The following is a 22,895-nucleotide window of genomic DNA, read 5'->3' on the forward strand; positions in this document are numbered from 1 at the left end:
CTCTAATTCTGGGGCCTTTGTTCGATGAAGGAGGCTACCTCCCAACCCTAACCCCAAAACATGAACATCATTCCTCGCCCTGCAATCATCGTTATCCCATATGTTTCCTGCCATGTTCACCTCTCCTCCACGACATCATTGTCTATTCGTCGGTGAACCATGAATCGTCCAGAATTCACATAATTGAGAACTCACTGAGATTGAGTTATAGCAAATGCACCCTAATTTACTCATGTATTGGATGTAATAACATCTTATGTTATGGGACGGAGTGAGTAGTAAATGTGATGTGACACTATATGTGTAGATGTTTTCACCTACCACCCGAGTTGTTAGCAACACATGTCGACAAGAGATTTGCAGACCAATCACCACTTGGCTTTCCGTGACAATTTATCCATTTCCCAAACACTAGCAACAGATGTTCAGCCGATGGTCTCGCTCTCACACAAGTAACGATATACCATCTCTTGTTAATTTCTTAACAGAGATACATTGTTCACTACGACAACAATTGAAGGTAGAATGGAAATAAAAGAGAAAGCTAGTTGGGGCAATACTAGAAAACGCGCTAGGTGTGTTCGATCTGGAACACTAGTCTTATGAGAGAGCAAAACCTATTACTCCTTCCGTTTCATATTTTTTATCAGAAATTTAAATGTATCTATATATTATGATTAGATACATTCGAATATGTGCGACAAGAATATGTATCGAATACATTCGAATTCGTACAGATTGCCGGCATTGCTGCCATTTGCTGGGCAATTTGGAAAACGCGTAATAGCTCATGTTTTGAAAGGAAAATCCTGAAAAACCCTGCTGACTTAATCTTCTTTGCTACCTCTTTTATGAAATATTGGGCAGGTGCTCACTCTGACACGGAGGCGGCCCAACTCCAGCAAGGGGCTGCAGCTCTCATCAATCTGGCCCTGGGTGCTGGGGGTAGAAGTGAAGTTGGGAATGCTACGATGACCAATCAACAGCTGAGACTTGAGTATGGGGGTGCTGCTATGGATACTCAGGCACAAGATAATGCGGATGCTGATGATGATAATATGCAAACATGATGAAGCCTCTCTTCGCTCGATGCTCCAGGAAGAAACTTCTTATATCTGCGTAGTGCTGTTGATCATCTCCCGGAGGAGTTTTACTCTCTGTGTGCTGTTGCATTTATACTCTTTTGCCCAGGATGCTAGCTCGTGGCTAGTTAGCTCGATGTTCCTGGAGTAGTTTTTACCTAGTCTGTTGATGTTTGATGTAAATATAACTAGACAAAAAACCTGACGATGTATTTTCGTTATCCCATGATAATGAAAATTCGATCCCGGTGGGGGATTGCTTGGAAAAAAAAAAGAATTATGAAATGGAGGAAGTACCACCTGAATCGACGACTATTAGATATAAGAACTCATGAAGGGAAAACATGTTATGTAGCTAGCCCAACACTACCTTGGTGGGCGAGGTTGTGTAAACTGAGAAGTGGGAGTCAAAATAAATCACGGATCGATATGTCAGAGCATCTCCACTCGTCTCCCCAAGAAGCCCCCCACGAGCCGTTTTTTACATCCGGACGGCGAAATCCAGCCCAGTCGCGCCCCCGGTTTCTCGATTTCGTCCGGATTTGGGCCTAAATTCATCCGGCGATCCCACGCCATCCCCGGCCCCCCGGGGAGCGCTCGGGGACTCCGGATGGAGCAAAACCAACCGCCCACGCCCACGTGTCTCCTCTTTCGTCCGGACTCCCCGGGCCATCCTCTTTTTCCCCGAGAAACGCCGCTTGGGGAGCACACGACTGGAAATATACTGCCCCCCATGCCAAAAATTGATCCAATCCGGACGAAAATTTCGCCGGATTTGGGCGTGGGGAGCGCCAACGAGTGGGGATGCTCTCACACTCAGTACCTTGTAGTATTTCAGAAGAAAAAGTCAGATGGTTACTTGGAACCCTTTGAGAGAGTTGTGGCGCGTCCGTGTCATGCACACGGCGCGGTCGTTATCGCGCCGGACGGCAACACGGCTAACGGCACGACAAGGCAAGCAAGTGGGGGCAGCAGGCCGTCCCCAGCCCAGAGAACTCCCAGTGCAAGCGCGCATGTGGCTGACACGCACGATCGAAACCGCCCGCGCGACACGGCACCAACCGCCCGCCTCTCGCGCGCGCTCTCACATCCGGCCGTATCCGCGCCGCGGCGCCGCTGGGTCCGGCCGCCTGCTGCCTACCGCCGCTACGCCATGCTCCAGTGGATTAACATAGTACCTATTCTTCTTTTGCCGAGACCTTTGGCCTTGCATCTCGAAGAGATTTGCAATTTTATTCAACACGTAACTGGTCAAAACGACCTAAAACCACATCACACAATACCTACAAATCTGACACAAACAACATCCCATCAGTTAGGTACCAAGGCATCACTGAAACACCCTATGACGAAACAGTAAGACTCATCCAGACTAGCGGACCCTTAGCGAGCACCTCACATGTCCTCGTTACAGAAGCCGCCACCTCCATCGAACCACCGATCCATCTAGGGTAGAAATCCACACAAATTTTGTTAGGTCTGCCATATCGCCTCCACATTGCCCCCTATGCACCATGCCGACACCACTCCACGACAAGACCCCTCCAGCAGCCATAACTTGTTATGAAACTATGCCCCCAACAGGCAGGCACCGAACGTACGCCAGTGACCAATCCGAGAGACTTAGATCTAGGGTTTTCCATGGAACATCCGGGGGCAGGAGATTAGCAACGACGATGCTTTAAACAAGGTAACAATGACCACATGTGCACTATTAGGAAATAGCCTATAGCTGCCAGCGCTACTGCCGGTGCACCACAAAAGGAGCTCGCCGGTGGTAAATACTACCGGCGCTCCATGTTTTGAGCGCGCCGGTGATGGCCCAATACCGCCGGCACAGTCAGACCCAACCGAACGAAGCCTCGACTCCTAGATCTGCGACTAGCAGTCCCAAAGGAGCCAATTTGCCGCAGGGAGGGAGCTGACTCCGTGCCAATCACCATCGCTCTAGGAAGATGATGTCGGCGGTAACCTTTCCCTAGTAGTGGCGCTAGTAGTGGGTCGGCACACCCACAATAAACCTTTCCCTAGTAGTGGTGTTGCCATAGTCAGTTATCAGACCCAACCGAACGGAGCCTCGACTCCTAGATCTGCAACTAGCAGCCCCAAAGGAGACAATTTGCCGTAGGGAGGGAGCTGACTCCGTGCCAATCACCATCGTTCTAGGAAGATGACGTCGACCAGACAAAGCTGACCACCACAGCCAACCTTCAAATCCGCGTCGGCCGTCATTGTCGCCAGAAACGCCGCCCGCTTTCCACAAGTGCAACCGGGTCGACGGCCTGCCTCCACGGGTTCCATCGGAGTCCGCCCTCGCATTACCCTGTAACAATGTAGTTATTTATGGCTTTTAATATTTTACATGTTCACTACATTGTTATACCCCTGGAATCAAAACCTCGATGTGTAATTATACATGGAAATAACAGGGAATAATAGATGTGGAATTGTACTTAAGAAAACCGGTACGGCTATACTGGAACACAATGTATATGAGTATGTTGGAATTATACCCGGGAACAGTATATAGCGGAATGCTGGGTTGTCTGTAGGATTGGCTCTATGGATTGTTAAAGCATTCGAGTTTGATTTCGTATTCAAACTCATCGCATGACGCACTTGCGTGTTTATGACCTAATTGGTTAACAGTTGGGCTCAGCAGATGGCTGTTAATGATAATGGTTGGTTTAACAAGTCGTTGAGTCCTATCTGGAAATAGATAGAAATGTCTGGAATTTAGAGTCTATATAATATGCATTGTAAACGACACCACCGATAAGGCAGAGAAATATGGGGTAGACCGAATAGCTCCTAACCTTAATTTTCTACAAACTTTGCCGGCACCGGCTGTTAGGAGGGGATCAGGTGTGCCTTCGGAGTCGCCACACACGAGGCGACCCGGGAGGAGAGGGGAACCTGGCGGCCGGGGAGAGGGACCTGGCCATGGTCGATATGTCTCGTTAATAAAATCGATGCATACACCTAATATATATGGAAATTATTGCGATATTGTGTGCTTGGTGACGGAGAGCAAGGAAGACGTGAGAACAAACCTGTGGTTGGATGGTTAGGAGGACAGTGGCACCCCCAGCTCACCAGAGTTCAAATTCCAGATTTGGCACTTTGGTGTCTCATAAAGGCGGAATATTCTTCAGTGAGAGGCGATGTTTCCGTCAACAGCGAGGCGCATGTCACTACGGGAAAAATAGGCGTTGCCGTGCGCCCTTTCTTTGCCGTGTGTTCCCGCACGGCAAAGGTGCGCACAGATAAAAACGCACGGCAAAGACCTTGGCCACGGGAAAGATAGACACAAGCGCACGGCAAAGATATGATTCACGGCAACGATGGAAGAGGCCGCACAGTAAAAAAATGTGCACGGCAATGTCCCAACACACGGCACGGCAAAGACTTGGTGCACGGCAAAGGCGTTGGGCATTGTCGTGTCTCATCCTTTGCCATGCGCGCAGCTGGGTTCCACGGCAAAGCAGCCTTTGCCTAGTGTTTTTGAAAAACGCACGGCAAAGAAGCCTTTGCCTAGTGTAAGCGCACGGCAAAGATGTAAAAACTGGATTTTTTCTCATCTCAAAAGGCATGGCATGGTATAGTTATCAACAAACGAACATATAGCTCAGTGGCAAGGTTGCTCGCTTTCCCTACTCCGTGTCCTACGTTCGATTCCCAGACCAGCCAGTTTGGGGACTTTTTTTAGATAAAACATGTTAGGCACACGGCAAAGAAGCGACCTTTGCCGTGCGGCGTCACACGGCAAAGCCTTTGCCGTGCAACATTGGCGAGGCGCACGGCAAAGAAGCCTTTGCCGTCGATTGCTTTACCGTGCGGTCTTTGCCGTGCGGCAATGCACGGCAAAGCCTTTGCCGTGCATATAAGGTCCTTTGCCGTGCAAATAGTTGCACGGCAAAGAAAGTTTTTCCCGTAGTGGTGGTGACTTCGTCAATCTCAAGACCCGCCGCATCAGTTCTTCAACGCAATCTTTTGGAAGTGCTCATAGGGGTAGGATATGCGTGTGTGCGTTCATAGGAGTGAGTGTGTGCACATATGTATGAGGGTCTTTAATTGTACTGTGTTTCGCAAAAAAAGGTAAGGAAGACGCCGCATATACAGGGTCCAGGCGTCCAGCTGCCGGCCGGCCGGATAGGCCGTCGTTGGACCGAGCTGTAGGCGTACGCGGATAGGCTGATGGATGGGACGGGACTCTCCGACATGGATCCATGTAGAATGGAGCAATCGGTCGAGAGACCACCCACGGCTGCACATGCAGCATCCATCCTCCTGGCTGGCTATGCCTATACGGTGGTTGAGACGTTGTGGTTCGGCAGTACGTACGTAGCACCGGAAGCTAGCGACTGGATGCAGTAATACATGCATGTACTTCCAGAGAATTTCTCGTTCGTGACGTCGATCGTACCAGCGATCGACCGAAGCGTCTTTCCGATTCGTTTCTTCTTCAAGCTAGTAATTAAGGGTTCTCCAAGTACAAGGTCGAAGCTAGCTAGCTAGCCAGCTCCATGGAGATGACGCGTCCTGACGTCCATCGGCATTCAGCAATGGCTGCAACCGGGTATGCCGCCGGTGCGGCGCCGGAACGGATGTGGTGCGCCGGGCCCGGGCCGCCGGGCGGTGGGGACTGGGGTTGTACGTACGGTGGCGACGCCGCACGTGGTGGGTCATCCGCGGCGAGCGCGACCTACCGACGGGATGGGCGGGCGGCCGGGGCAGATAACGAGAGGCCAGTGAGTGACGGCTGAAGAAGAGGGGCGGCAAGGCAAGCGATCGACCACCGATCTATCGTCGCTGCTGGACCCCCAACACGGGGTTCGCTCGTGCATCGCTTACGGTGACATGCCACCTACGCCCGATCTCTGTCCTCCTCCTTTGTTGACTCTATCTCCCCCGCTCCAGGTCCCGTCCAGCTCCAGCTCCGGCGGGCACGCTGGGCCCATCGGCAACCACGATCGACGACGCCTCGTAGGTATGGTGGGTATCGCTCTCTGCTCCTTAAAGCTTTCTTGTATGTATGTACACTCCATGCGACGACAGGGACGCGCACGTTGCTGCCCTGGAACCAGCTGAGAATAATACGGATATAACGGAGTTTTTCGTCGACATCGACGTATGAAATATACCTGGTCTGGGCGCGGAGCTCATCCAAGACATGAATTTGCTGGAAGAACTCGTCCAAGAGTGATTGGCAAATTGGGTGAGTGAGAGGCACGTACATGGATGGACTGCACGGGACGGTCGATCGCCTTGCGCGGCGAACCCACGCCACACGGCTCAGGTTGTCTGAGATTTCAGTATCTCCCTGGTTCCCATCCTGCCATGAACAATGTCTGCAGTTTCCACATTGACTCGTTCCTTGACTTGTCCTGTCATCCATCTAATGAGTTGGTTCCATGACTCGTACTGACCCCGTTTCAGGCGAGCATACGATCTTTCGCCACGGGAAGCACTAACATGATAGAGTGAGTTCTCCAATTTTTGCATCCTCATAACCAGCTCACCCATTTTGAGATTCGATCAATTGGCCCAAATGACAGAATTTTTTTGAACTTGACTTCGTCCACAATGAATGCACACCGACCGTATATGTTTGAGCACTAAGCCTGAAACATACAATCAGCCAGTCATTCAACTGACTAATGGTCCATGTTTGAGGGGCCACCAATTCTAACTCTACAAACTAAAACTCACTCAGACCAGCTTGGAAATTTCTGCTGGTCTAAAAAATATTCAGACTCATCAAATACTAAACAGCACAACCTAATACAGTCTACAAAAAATACCGCCTAAAGAAATAAAAATTTATTAACTAGAAGAAATAAATAAATAATAATATCTAAAAATACAGCCTAATCAAATATAAAGTTACTACCGGACCAACTAAATAAATAACACTGTCTAAAAATACTGCCTAAATAAATTAAAATTTACTAGCGGACCAATTAAATAAATAATACCGCAAAAAATACGAACTAAAAAAATACTCCCTTCGTTCCTAGATGTAAGCCGTATAATTTGTGGAGATTTTTTTTTTTTTTGAAAAATAGGGAATATTGTGTTCCACCACTTGTATGGATAATTTTTTAGAGGTCATTTTAAGTTTTCTTAACTTATGCAAAGTCTTCTATTTTCTCATGTCAATTACCAAGGGGTAAGCCTGCAGAAACCTGGTGTAATTTTCCCTCAATAAGTTTTCTTTATTTTCGTGCCAAAAACTATATGACTTATATCAATAGACGGAGGGAGTATAAAATTACAAACGGACCAACTAAATAAATAACACTGTCTAAAAGTACCGCGTAAAGAAAAAAAATTACTTCTAAACCAACTAAATAAATAATATCGTCTACAAAATACAGCCTAAAATAAAAAATTACTATCAAACCAACTAAAATATAACACCGTCTAAAATTACCGCCTAAAATAATTAAAAATTACTACCGGACCCAACTAAATAAACAATACCATCTAAAAATAGCTAAAAATACTAAATAAATAAAAATTTATAGCTAAATGAACTAATTAAATAATACGATCTAAAAAAAGTACCACCTAAAAAATAAAATTAACCACTGAAAAATATTCGAACAGCTAACTAACCATACAAGGTCTAGTCAGTTTGTGCAAGCTGAGGCCGTATTATTTTGAAAATTTCTCAAAAATGCATATTATACCTGAAATTGAATTAAAAAAACGTATCATTTTAACAACATTTGGCACAATGGGAAGCACAAAACACCATTGTGCAGAGCAAATCGCTGGAGTAAGCATAAACTGGTAAAAAAAAGGGAGGGTAATGACACTGGATAAGCAGATCCTACATAAACTCGTGGCAGGGTCTCCTGCTTTTTTTATATCAACATCAATAAAATCTAGGCGTGCGTATCATCAATCATTCTGCAACCCAAACATATCCATTCGGAAAATTGTCAGACAAGACGTATGTCTCTTTGAAACAATTAAGAGTATCTTTTGCATATACAAAAAGAAGAATTCTCATGCACTGATGCAATCTCTCCTCTTACAAAAAGAGCATCGGGATAAGGGCCCTTCGCTACATCTTCTAGCACTAGTGCTAGAAAACAGGGATATTCACTTTGGCTCATAGGAGCATTTGCTCCCATTGTGTGAATTTATATTTCAAAGTGTCAAACAATTTATAAATAAATTTTTCCATGTATATCCACATATTTTATGTTCGTACACAAGTTTTCAAAAAAAAAAAACTAAAAAAGTATGTGGCTTCTATAAAAAAAAGACAAATTTTGATGCTATAACACGACTACGTACAGAACATTTTTTTGTCTTTTTTGTACACGCCACATAAAATGTTGTTTCTCCGCGAAAACTTATGTACTAACATAGAATGACATGATGTACATCAAAAAAATTATGTCAGAATTTTTTGACATTTTAAAAATTGTTTTTTAGTTATTTTGTATAATGAGAGCATTTGCTCCTATGAGCCAAAATGGCACCTCCTAGAAAACATGACTTTCCTTTGGAGCTGCCCGGAGCATTAGTTCCGATCGCGTTACGAATCCAAACTAATGTGAGCATTAATCTCGGTTTGAACGGCTAGGACGCCGAAAAGTTAGTCCCGGCTGGAGACACCAACCCAGACTAAAGAGGTTGCGGCAAGTCCCGCCGGTGTCTGCCTAGTTCTGCCCAGTGGTTCTTAGGCAATAGCTTTGAGTTGTTCGTTGTGCTTGATTGTATGGACCTGGTGTTATGAGGTACCGGTATTAGTGTTGTGTTTGGTGTGTTGTATCGAGTGTTTCTGCCGTTCTGGCTTTATTAATTTATAAAGCTGAGCTTAGGCTTTATGTTTTAAAAAGTCCCACCGGTGTGAAAATCTTTTGTCCGGTTGGTGTTACAAACTAGAACTAAAGGTCTACCATTTAGTCCCGGTTTATAAAACCAATACGGACTAAAGGTTTTCTGGGGTTTTGTTTTGCTCCACACCCCCCCCCCCCCCTCGTCTTTTAGCTTTCTAAAATACGAAAGAAAAATTATAGAAAATTCAAAAATAAAAATAGCTTACAATTAGGTGATCTAGGTACTATGAAAAATAACAACCATGACTTTTGAATTATTTTGCAAGAAAGTGGTATTTTTAGGTAAAATGGGAATATCTTCTGCATACGAACTCGAAAAAATATTTAATATATGAAGATGTATCTACAAGAAAAGTTTCATCCTATTTCAAAAACTAAAAGAAATTGATAAAACAGGACCACCTTTCTAGTTTTCAAAAAATTAAAAGAAATTGATAAAATATCAAAAAATAAAATCATGCCCACACCCTCGTGTGGATCTCCTTTCTAGTTTAAAAAATGATAAAAAATTCAAAAAAATGAAATCCTTCGAGATGGCCATGTGTTATGTTATCTAGTTGTAAATTAACAAACATGAATTTCAACTTTTTTTAAAATTGCGTCATGTATCGGTAAAACAAGATTTCTGGTTGCATACGATCTCCGATATGAATCTTTTTTATATGGAAATGTATTTATGCAAAAATTTACATGCGATTCAATGCCCTCCAGGTATTTAGAGAATTTTTAGATTCCCAAAAATCAAAAAAGAAACAAAACCTTTTCAGGTTTTAAAATTCGGGCGAATATTTCAGAAAAATAAAAAAAGCAGTGGTGCACCAAGCGATGGGGTGCCACTACTAAGTTTCCCTTCTTCGAAATTTGAAATGGTCAGTCACCCTTTACCCTTATCCCCACCCTCCTCCCTCCTCCACACATTTCTTCAACCTCTCCTCTTTCTCTCTTCGTCCTCTATTACTCCTCCACTCCCTCCTCCTCCAACTCTTTCCTCCTCCTCCTCCTCCACTCTGGCCTCCTCCTCCTACTCATCCTCCAAATCCGGCATCCTCCTACACTCCGGCCTCCTTTTCCACTCCCTCCTCCTCCAACTCTGGCCCCCACCTCCACTCCTTCTCCAACTCAGGTTTCTTCCTCCTCCTCCTCCACTGCTTCTCGAACTCCGGCCTCCTCCTCCTCCTCCTCCCCCTCCTCATCCACTCCTCCTCCTCCTCCTCTTCCCCTTCTCCTCCTCATCATCTCCTCCTCCACTCGGCATAATAGCAATGGCGCATATGTACGTTAGCAGTGGCGCACCAATGCTAACAGTTTGTAGTGGAGTGATAGCAGTGACACACCCATGTGCGCCACTGATAGCCAAAACCAGAGCGCCACTAATAAGCCTTTTTGTAGTAGTGAATATTTCATTAGAGACACCTAAATAAAAAAATTGACACATACCCCCTACCTTCTAATGTCATTCTCAAGCTAAAAGTTCTTATTTTCCTGGAATTCTACATTAGGATGGAACTCGTGGGGCAAGCGGTAATGTCTACAGCGTAGGGGAGCGGTCAGCAACGTTGGAGATAGCCAGAGCAGGTGGCTGGCGGGGGTGCGGGTTCTGCTATCAACCATGGTGTGCAGATCTGTTGGCCCAGATATAGACCATGTGGGCCCTTGCCAGGGTTGTTGCATGCTCTAATCCTCTGCTACTAGAAAAAAACTTATTTATGCCACACTTGTTTTTGCTACCCGTGACGCAAACTTTGTGCGCCGCAGTTAGCGTACCACTATTAGCAAGTAGGTGTGGCACACCGTAATTAGTGGTGCGCCACGGGTATGTTGAGACAATTAAAAAAAAACTAGATCTCGAACTAATATTCAAGCATGGTTTATATAAAACATCCTAGAAATAAAATACAAAAAAAAAATCAATCCAGTCCCGCAGCCGAAGGTCGCTACAACTCGTTATCCATGGCGGCATGACGTTGTTGCTATTTGTGGAGAGCAGCAGCAGCAGTTGAGCAGCAGGGTTCGAGGCGGTGGAGCCCTCATTGTGGCGCTGACAAGAAGAGGAGGCAGGGAGCAGCGGCAGTAGAGCAGCATGGCTCGAGGCGGCGGCATCCTCCCGAGGCGGAGGCTTGGGGGAGATGTTGTGGAAGGGGAGGAAGAGAGGGAGGAAAATGAGAGTGCATGAGGAGGAGGAGGAAGAGAAGAAAAGAAAGAGAGCGGTGGTACAACTTGGGGAAGAGAGAACGAGATGGGTACTAGGGTTTCCGGCTAAGCTTAAAAGGTGGAGCGGAAGCTCATGGTGTGCCCCAACTTAGCCGTGGCGCACCACTACTTACGTTGTGCCAGGGTAAATTTTGCCAATTTCGAATCTTTTTTATAGCGACACCTAAAACCTCTGAAAACTCAATTTTTTCCTTTTTAATTTGAGGATTCTCAAACATCTGTAAACGGCCATGGCGGTTGAATTTGGATGTAACTTTTTCTGTAAATACTTTTCATGTAAAAAAACGTTTTCATCTGAAGTCGTATGCAGAATTCAGAGCTGTTTTATTGAAACATAACGTCTTTCAAATTTGTTATTTTTTCAAACAACTACATTAAGTAACATAACTCTTCCCTCTGATCGGAATAGATAGACACGCGTGATGCACAGGAGTAGTCCATGTATGTGCACACATCATCGATTAAAGATGATTAGAGGGATTTATCTCAAAGTATTGTAATTTTGAAGTTTCTATCATTTGTATTATTATTTTTAAAAACTGAAAAGGCGATCCAAGGGGGTAGGGAGACCAACCAGCCGGCGGCGCACCAGCACTCCGTGCGCCACGGGTAGGTGACCCAAATTTCAAATTTCCCATCTTGGTCATGGCGCTCCACATGCATGTGCGTCATGGGTACCAAGGCGCACTTGTATGTGGTGCGTCACGCCTAACAATGCACCCCGGGTAAGAAAATTACCTATAGTTGTTTCCCTAGTAGTGCTCGGATTGTTGGTCACCCGACGATGGCTCGGCGGCGGATTTCTTGTGGGGATGATGATGGTAGGAATGGTGTGGACTTGTAGATGGTGATTGTGGGCATGGAATTGTAGCGCGGCAGTAAGGGTCCCTAACAGTTGCGTCCGGCTGGAGGCGCATCTGGCATTGGAGGATGGGTTTTCTCCCGATGCATGCGGCGGCGCTAACGCGAGTCGGTTGTCAACATAACTCGTCTAATCCATTGCTCCCTTGATGAGCGGTCTATGGAGCCCTAATCTCGCGCTCATGGACGACGGCCCCGTAAGGTGAACTGCACGAGCGTCTCTACGACGAGCGACGTGGAAGTGGTGATGTCCCCTCTCTTTGGTTGTTTCGATGACAAGGAGCGAGCCGTGAGGATCGTGGTGTTGCCAGCGCTTCGGCAATGGTAGCTCCCAAATCATGTTCTAGGGGCTGGTTCGGGGACATTTTGCGGTCTGAGTTATCGAGCGTGTGTGAGGGTTTTTTCAAGCGAAAGACCATCGTTTAGGCACCGACAACGGCGATGCCTAAGGGTACCGTTGTGGTTACCATCGCTACACTAGGGCTCCGGGTGAAAACCTTTGACCTTGCAGTCTCGAAAATGGTGGCGTGTGCGTTCTTATCATCTTGGGGGCGGCATCGTGGAGCTCAGATTCTTCTTGGTCTTGTTTCAGTGGCTTTGGTGGAAAGTCTGGCTCTTCTTGTACTTTGTTTTCTTATCTTTTATCTGCTTTGTAAGAGATTCTCCTCATCACCTTTGATCGGAGCAAAAGACTGTTTCGAGGTGTTATCAATGTTCATAAATTTTTCCAAAGTGATAGTCCAACCTTAAGAATGTTTAACAACTCTAGATTCTGAAACGACTTATCATTTGCATCCATACCGGGCGCGGATACTCTTTAATCCAGTTTGAACAGTGTATATATACATCACACACATATGTGTGTGATAGAGCAAGCATGTCAGAGGGTTCATGGAAATTTTCCCACATGGACGTTTGGGGGTCCGATCTAATATAGGATCCAATAACATCACAAGTCAGAGGAAGTAATCATGTGTTGATCCTACAAGAACAATGAAGTGGAATATGCATGATTTCCTTTCACTTTTTTTTTAAACGGAGGCAAAATCTTTGCCTCAATCTATTAATTAACAAGAAAGTGCCCAATTTTTAGGAGAAAATCGGGCGAAAACCAACAACACACCGTTAGCATCCCACCAACCTGGCTACCCACACGAAGCACAGATGCCATCGAGGAGAAAGACCCGTTGAGGATGTCATCGAGCGTCATCGTCGTCACTCCTCCACGAGACAACGATTCCGACTTCACTTTAGACATCCGCCATCGAGACCCTCGCCGCAAACGACAACGGAACCCAAGTGAGCCTGTGCCAAACAGTCGACCCCCAAGCACGTCGAGGAGGAGGCAGCTCCGACTTCAACCGTGACCTTCATAGGAGAAGTTGCACGCCTTGCATCGACGCAAGCACCAATCAAGTGGCATCGTTGCCAATAGTCGCCTCGCAGCTCCGACTTCACCATCACGGCAGGGGTGACGAAGAACATGCCGCAACTCCGATCCGCTCACCATTGTCATCGTCGCGACGCAACCCATGACGCCAACACCATCCAACTTCCACGGGTCCCTCCGACCTAAGAAATTCCAAATCGATGCCCTCAAGAGGGAAGACGACACAAGAGTGCCGCCATCGACCGATCACGGTGGATCTAGGGATTTCCCCGGAGCAAACCCAGACAAGAAGCCACAACGTCACCTCGGAAAAGATTATCCCAACAAACTATGGCCATGCTTTCACTTTCCTCTTTTTGGGACAGCGCCACTTTTCACATGGCATTGTCCATGTGGAGCTCGTGCACCATGACAAGGAAGGAAGCAAACTAACATTACACTACATCCTTCCAAAACCTAACACCATGTCCCTCTCACCATGCAAGAAACTAGAGCCCATGCAGACCAAAAAGGTTAACTCCCCACACAAAAGAAGAAAAAGATGAAGGAGATACAGATAGGTTCATGCACACGCAACTGACCGGTAAAGCTTTCCTCGTCTGTTCCTAATAACCGAGTGCAATTTTCAAACATGCCCGAGCTTTACAACGTGGTGAATAGGCATAAATATGGCTAGCCAATGACGATGCAACAAGTCGCAAATACGATAGCGCATACGCACATGCCGACATGTGTGTTCCTCGATGCCATGGATGGACAGAAAGATTCAGTTGTTTATATGATCAAGGACTCATTGGCACTTGGCACTTTGGGATGCTAGTAGATTATGAGAAGGTTCTTAGAAGAATTTACGAGTATATAAATATTGGAGATGGATCCCACTTTGGGAGATCGCAACAGGAGCCCTCTTTCGATAGTATTGTACTCGCACACCTTATTGATTTGGTCCCCTAAAGTGCTGTTAGCCCACATGGATGCATGAGACGATATCCATCAGTTAATCGACGAGGACGAGCAGGAACGTGCAAAAGTCATGGAAGAGGGGCAAAGAGGCCGCATAATCACTATAGTTCAAATCTTGCTGGTTAGTCCTGTTTGACATCATGAGATACTAATGCATTTTTTTTGAGGAAACTATGATGTTTTTCTTCTTCTAACTACTTCAAGACCAACATAATTCGGTTGGATTTGAATTTAGACTACAGTTATTGATAAAAGAAGCTTCTATAATAAATAACAAAGGATCTGGTTGGGCGCTGTGGTTAGCTTCGCGGGATACTATCTTTCCCTCGTCTTGAGTTCGAGTACCCGACCACGCGACATGTTTTTCTATCATTTTATTCTTTGTTTTTGCTTAAAAAGAAAAAAAGTGGCAGAACTGTGATTCGAACCCAAAACCTTATGCTGTTCCGCAGGAAGTTCTTCCCACTAGGTTGCGTTAGTTGTTCTGCCAATATACCGTAGAAATTTCTTTGTTTCATCTTAGACTTTTTTTGAATTCAAATTTCATTTCAATAAACTCGTTCGAGAAATTCCCGAGATTTCGCGGAAACCGAATTTTCCGGGGTCCCCCGGTAAAAAATTGCGACCGAGAAAAAAAAAAACCTTGTTCAAGAGAGTGTTTTTCAATTCTTCATTAAATACTACATCTATTCATAAAAGGATATCGGAAATTTATCTAAATTTATATGTATCTAGACACTTTTTAATGCATAGATACATCTAAATTCAGAAAAATCTTCGACATCCTTTTATGGACGGAGGGGTTGGAGTAAGATATACCGACCAGGTCTCCCATGCCATGGTAAAAATTATTCAATTTTTTAAAAAATGAAACCATGAAAAAGTTAAGAATCATGATATGATGCACACTCATAATCCGTAGATTGTAGCTAGCAGCTAGATGGGCAGTGTGGGAGGTTAGACCTGATGATCAACAACTTTGCCAAGTTCTTAACTAAAATCGTGATGCTTCCATGTAGAATGCCTTACAAGACACTCCACCCTCTCTATCTTTTTCTTCCTGAAAGGAACACGTACACCGTGCACACCATCCATTATAATCCACTACTTTTTTCTTCTTTGCGTGTCTGTTCTAGTTAGCTGAGTATCCAGCAACTGAGCAACATGTACACGGAGTTGTTTAACGTCCGGCCGCGTCTTAATTTCCCATCAATTGGCATAGTTAGCAGTCGTGTGCTGGCCCATTAGTTGCTAGCTAATCATTGCGGGCCCGGAAATACATTTTTACTTCTGAAATGTCATGGGCCGGCATCCTGAAACAAAAAAAAAAAAAGCGATGTCTTTAATATTGTGTCCGCGACTCGTTGGACAATTGCAAGGAAATGTCATGGTCACAGGGAGCTAACTGTAGCCAGCATGAGACATTGCCCTTGTCGTGGAGGAGGAGGAGAGGTTTAAGGATTAGTTTGATGTCCGCGGCCGGCAGATGGATCGAGGTGTCTACTGTTGCATCCATTAGCTTGCACAACTAGCCATAGTCCGGAATTCAGGGGTCCTCTGGCTAGGTCAATAATGCTTGTCATTATGGCTTGCTAGCTAGGTTAGCAAGTTAGCATAGTGACAAATCAAGATTGTTGGATAATTAGTAATGCTAGGATATAAAAGATGACTACAACAATTATTAACATGTGAAAATCAAACATACTAGATGTATTAAGCAACATGAACAGTAGCACTAACCATTGCTAAAAAGATTGGATCACGTGACATATACAATCAGGTAGAGATGTAGCAGTCGTCGACGCAGCAGTAACACTATTAACGATATGGTTGGCGAATACAAGTCGAAGTAGACGGCGTTGAATACGACGGTAGGCCGCACATCCCAACTTATCCAGTAGGCGAATCGTGATAAACAACTTGAGCACTCGCGCAGAGCATTTTCCCAAAAACCTAATTCTCCCTCTCCCATACATGATCATAAAGGCGAGTGGTTCTGGAGATCTACTCTCCCATTCGCCGGTGTACGCCGGCAGACGGAATGGAGTAGGCTACGGTGGCGTCGCAAGTAGAAAGTGGTGAAAAAACCCTAACTCATGTATCAGATGTGTTTCTCTGCAGCAGGCGACCCGAACCGACTAATTGTGATGCGTTCGTCTATGATTCTATTTATTTTTCTAAACAATAAAAGAAAAGTCTTGACTCAAGGCTCGATCCACTCAACACGATCACGGCGCGGCATGATGTGTCAAGACGACGAATAGGAAGGAGGAGGAACAAGCGTGTACCACTTTTCTTCTCACCCACTTATTACTGGTGGAACAACCAACTTATAAGGTGGTCTAACTTCCTCCTAATTTTTCATGCGGGACTAAATTTAGCTCACACTCCTCTTGCCACTCCATTATGAGTTACCATCAACTTGGTCTCAAACTCACATGGACTACCACATACGTGGGCTTTAAGATTTAGTCAAAATCTGAAATAATACATTGAAATACTACATGGGCCAAATGTTTTAGCCCTTATGTTAGCAAAGACACCTTCTAATTAGGGATTGTCCATTGCTCCATGTCCGTTTTTTGTTCTAAAATTTCAATTATTTTTAGGGGGTTAGAAATAAATATTAGGGCCTCCTATTTCTTCTTCCTTGCACTTAGGCCTTTCACAATGCATTGTATATGTTAAGAGATAAATTCTCCAGTGCATTGTATCTTAAGAGTTGTATCTATATTTAATGATTTTGTGCACATGTTTGCATGGTTCCGTGCAAGAGTTGTATCTTAGCTAAGAAACAACATCAATCTCTGTCCTCATTTCATAATAGTGCCACATAAGCAAAATACCTAGGATGCCACCCTAAGAGACTCCCATTGTAAAAGATCTTATAGCTTAACCGTCCTCACAACCACCTCCATCATTATATTCTAAGTTCCTGACCTTAGTATGGCTTGATGAACGTTAGACCTCACTTTTGCCTCATTCTCGGGTTTCCTCCACGCTACTGATTTCGCCACCACGGTGGGCAATAATCACAAAAAAGTTACAAAGTTGGAAATTTGCCGAGATTAAGATGTAGAAGATTTGATTTTCAAAAAAAAAAAAGATGTAGAAGATTTTATATAATTATTACTCTTCCTCCGTTTGATAATTCTTGCAGTAGTTTTAGTTTAAAAAAATATGAACGTGAACTCCTCCGGTTTGCCACGGGAAAGTAACATTTACCCATTTCCAAAATAACAAGAAATCCAAGTATCCAACATATGTTTGTGTTTAGCTAGGTGTGAATTTGAGCGGATTTTGAGAACCTAGTGACGCATGCTTTCAAAATTTCAGCCGTGGATGGCGGACCAGTTCACGATTCGTGTTAGGGGGATCTCGCAACAATAAACAGGGAGAGGGGAAAGGAAAAAAAACGTTTTGTCCCTGGGCTCCCGCGAGTCCCAGGGCGAAACCCAATCGCCGCCGCCGCCAGAGTTCCCCTCCCCCTCCCCCACTTCGCCGCCGCCAAGGGGCGCCGCCGGGCGAAACTCGGGGTCGCCGGCGCCGGCACCGGCGGGGCACCTCTCCACTCCTCGCGGTGTCGCCGGCGCGGGCGGTCTCGTCACGAAGGGGCGCGACGCTGGCTCCCGAGGAGGCGTTTGCAGTGCTGGGCGGCGCGAACTCGGTCGGCGGGAGGCTAAGGGCGACGAGCACGGCGGCGCAAGTATCGGCGGCCACGGCCGGGCGGACCGGCGGTGGCGAGACCTGTAGGGAAGGAGGGCGCTGCGTGGGCTGGGTGGCCTCCCTGGCCGCCTTGCGTGCGGGTTGGGGCAGGGGGCCCTGCCAGGCCCACTTCATCCCCAGATCTGGTACCCGGCAGCCATGGTGGCCGGCGGTTGGCTCTCTGGCCTTCTCTGGGGTTTGTATGTCGACCCTCGCGGTGGTGGTTCTTGTTTCCCTCGGTGCTGCAGCGGGCAGAGTTGGGACGCCGGGGCGGCGGCCCTGGAAGGGGGGAGCTTTCTGGTTGGCGGACGAGCCAGTAGCTCAAGTGCGGCGCTCGAGGAGGCGGAGCGGCTGGAGTTCCAAGAGGCGCGGCGGTGGCGGGAGGCGCTGAGCCAGCGCCGGTGGGAGGCGCGACGACAGAAGGGGTGGGAGGAGCTTGCGTTGCGGCGGTTGCAGCGGGAGGAGACGCATCGTCAGGATGAAGTCTACGAGGCGCGTCGTTTGGTGGAGATGCAGCTCCGGCTACAGAGGCAGGAGTTGGATCACCGTCGGCGTCGGGAGGACCTGGAGCAGCAGCTGCATCAGGAGGCGGTGGCCACGGATAGAGCCGCCTACTTGACGTTCGTGGCGGAGAGAGCAGAGTGGGATCAACGATGGAGGAGCAGGGTAGAGAGCATGGGAGAGAGCTCTGGTCAATCGTCCACCTCCACAGAGCCCGGTGGGTAGTAGGCTAGAGATAAGCAAGTTTCAAATGTCATCCGGGGTCGAGGAGTGAATAATATTTTACTCTGATTTGTCCGAAAATATTATTCATTCCTCGATCCTAAATAACATTAAAATGAAAGTCTAAGCATAATATAAGTTTGTGTAAAAAAACTTCTATCGGAGCTGCCTGTTTGGGGCCGCCGGTGTGGAAACAGCTCCCCCAAATAAAGGATTCGGTGCCGATGTCCCCAAACACTATCGGCGGCCCTGCCGCCTATTTGGGGGCTGCCGGTGGAGATGCTCTAACACGATCTTCTCAACGTTTCTCGGTCACCGAGGGCAAGGAAGAACGTCGTATATATGGGGTCGAACTGCCGGGCGGCCGGATAGGCCGTCGATCGACCGAGCAGTATGCAGACGCAGATAGGTGATCGATTGGACGGGAATCCGACATGGATCCATGTACAATCGAGCGATCGATCTAGAGGGGTGCACATGCACCATCCTCCTTGCTGGCTATGTCTATACTGTGGTTGAGACGTACCGGAAGCTAGCGACGTACTGGACGGCCGTCGACCGTGTTACCAGCGGGTTCTCGGTGGTGACGTCGATCGTACTCGTACGTACCAGTGATGGACCGAATCATCGAAGCCTCTTGACGATTCGTTAATTTCTCGTTCAAGCAAGCAAGGAAGGGTTCTCGTCCGGCGCCGGAATGGATGTGGCGCACCGGGCCCGGGCCGCCGGGCGGTGGGGACTGTGGTACGTACGGTCGTGGCGACGCCGCACTTGGTGGGTCATCCGCGGCGAGCGCGACCTGCCGACGGGATGGGCGGGCGGCCGGGGCAGATAACGAGGGGCCAGTGAGTGACGGCTGAAGAAGAGAGGCGGCAAGGCAAGCGACCGCCGGTCGATCAATCTATCGTCATTGCTGGGTCAGTAGGGCAGGAGGGGGGTCACGAACGTATCGCTCTCTGCTCCTTCAACATTTCTTGTACTATGTATATATACGCTCCATGCGACGGACAGGGATGCACACGTTGCTGCTCTGGAGCCAGCGTAGTATCATGCGGCACAATCCAAATAAAATGGCCTGGTATTGACGTACCATTATTTTATTCCGTAAATATGAATCATATGTTACACAAAATATATTATTGCAAAATATTTATGAAATATAAATCTAACAGTATAGCTTTTGTTGTTTGACCAGATTAATGGTTATAATTTATTTTAAACTCATGTGCGTCTGTTAAACTGTAAGGGAGAGACTACCAAGAAAACAAAGACGTACAGCTAATAAATAGCTCGATTAATTATGTAAAAATACTCTTGTGTTGCGGGTTAATTAAATGTGTTACATGTGGTCTCTCTTCCTCTATAGGTGCATGCAACATTTACATCAATGAGCACAATCCTACGAGGCAGAAATCTAACTAATTTTTCCTTCGTACTTCAGAAATTCAATTCGACACATGGAAGCATATGCTCCTGCCTCCAGAAAAGCATTTTGAAATGTCAAAAAAATTTGAACAAAATTTCCGCGCTTCGACATTCTACGTACATCAAGTTTTGCAAAAAAAACTAACACTTCTGATGACTTGTGTGAAAAATGCAAAAAAAAACTCACTTACACTGCCATTTTTTGCACCAAAATTTGTCTTTTTTACACGCGGCAGTAAAAATGTCAGTTTTCCGTAAACGTGTAGAACTTCGAGATGTACCTATTAAATGTTATGTCCGAACTTTTCAACATTTTTAAAATGTATTTAAAATCTCCATACTTCCTCTATTTTAAAATAGTATGCCTATAATATTTGGATAAAGTTAAATTTCTCAAAATTTAACCATCTATATAGGAAAAAAATGTCAATATTCATAATTTTAAATTAATATTTTAGAACCTTATGTGCATTTAAAATTGTAGATATTGATATTTTTTGTATATAGTTGCTCAAACTTTATAAGTTTTTTACTTTGACTAAAAACTATAGGTATCCTACTTTGGGAAGGGTGGAATAGGATATTACCCATGTTGTGGGTATACATCATGGGTATGCAAACGACGTGGTGTAGATCCGGCAAGCCCGGGTGGCCCACAGATGGTGGTGGTGGCTTAAGGCCCATCGGACGGCCCAGTTGTTGTTGATAGAAGATGAAGGAAGTCCATCTCAGGAACAGGAGCCGGATCCTAACCGACCTATGCCAGGAGTAGGATCCGCAAAGGGCCATGAAGTGTTCGGATCCATGACGACAAGCTAGATATAGATGGATCATTGAGGTGGACGGTAATGTATATTCTGTAGTTAGGCATCTTGTATTCCGGCTAGGACTCTCCGTAGAAACCATAGATCATGGCGCTTTATAAGCCGGATCCCGGGAGCCCTAGAGGCACAACCATAAGTCATTGTAACGACGTGAAAGCACCCAGATAATTCCAGACAAACAGCAGTAGGCCCTGTCTCCGAGCAGCATGTTCCGAAGCTAGGTAAACCGTGTACCACCATCCCAATGGCTCTCCGCCCTATAGCCCCTACTTCTTCCCCCCTTGGTGAGGATCCCTCCTCCGGGTACCTTCAATTAAGCAACGATAGTCGGGGCCCACCGTGGGGCCAGCGGAGTCTGGAGGCCGGAATCGAGAGGGTTCTACCTTCGGAGGCATCGGCGACACCATCGCCGTGGGGCGCGTCTTGTATGCTGGCAACTTTCCGATCGTCCCTCCGGATGAGTGCTGAATTCCGGCTAGGACAGACCCCGTCAAGCTCTCCATCATCCCGATCGGCGGGTTACACCGTCGATTCCGATGGAAACACACTGGTAAGTACTGTAGCTACGACCGCCGTTGAGCAGGACGCGGCTACAAAGATCCGATCTGAGACGCAGGAACTTCCTTCGAAAGATTCCGCCTTAGATCTGGAATTTTCAACACCCACCCAATCTGCCCCTGAGCAGGAGTTAGCGGTGGAAGACCAACGCAGATCCGCATGGGTTTCCCAAGTGTTAGAGATGCAGAGGTGCCACTTCGTGCACTTCCTCGCGCGTACACCGGGATTCACCCCTCCACAGGAAGGTGCTGGACCCATGCAGACAGAGGATGCCGGAGACAACAACAAATCCGAGCGCCAAGAAGGTGCCGGAGATAATGATGACTCGATTCTCGATAGCCTCAGCCAGTTCTTAGATGACGTTTCTCCCATGGCTTCGGAGGAATACGAGAGGTACTACAAGGAGCTAGAGGACGCAGAGAAAGAGGATGGCGAATCATCTCCGCCAAAGCAGGTCTTTGCGACTTTGGCTGGCATTGATGACGACGAGGATGATGACCCAGAGAAGGCTCCGTCTGGCGCTAAAATCCCGGCTCCAGCCCAGCCGGAGGCACCACCGCGGGTTTATACCCGTCAGACGCTGGAGCCATCGCAGAGCCAGAGCCTGAAGTTCTATGAAGGGATGGCATCCGACATGCTCGTGCAAATAGGAGGTCGACGCGGAGAACACATTCAGCAAAAAGAGATTCTGACGACCCCAATCACCCCAGAGGTGACTGCGGATGTGGAAGCTCTTGAAGCTAAGCGTAAACAACTCCTAGCGGAATCTGAAAACATAGTAAAGATTACAACATCAGTCCTAGAGGACAAGCTGGAAATCGACGGACTTTACGAGCAGGCTGTAGAAAACGGGCGCTTGGCAGAGGAAGAATATGTGAAGGCCAAAGAGCTTGCAGAGGAGTGGAAGAAAACGGTCAAAAAAAATCACGAGGAAGCAAAGCAGATGCGAAAAGAAGCTATCCGCCCCGGCAAATCAACTTTGACAGGGCAGCTCGCCACAAACCTCTGACAACTTCAAAAGACAACATGAAAAAAGCACTCTGACAACTTCAAAAGACAACATGAAAAAAGCAGCAGAGCTCCTGGCCAAGGATAATAACCAGATCGACATTGAGCATCTACGAACGGACAATCATTGCCACAGCTATGAAGCAACAAAGCAAAGCGGATACACCACTGAGTAAAGCAAACAAAGTCATCAGAAAGTAAAAAAGACGAGAATAACGCTGGATGAGCAGGAGTAAAGCACTTGCATATCTACAGGAGCAAGTCTGGGCCTGCAGATCATCACTCG

Source organism: Lolium perenne, chromosome 2, assembly GCF_019359855.2.
Source record: "Lolium perenne isolate Kyuss_39 chromosome 2, Kyuss_2.0, whole genome shotgun sequence".
Taxonomy (NCBI): domain Eukaryota; kingdom Viridiplantae; phylum Streptophyta; class Magnoliopsida; order Poales; family Poaceae; genus Lolium; species Lolium perenne.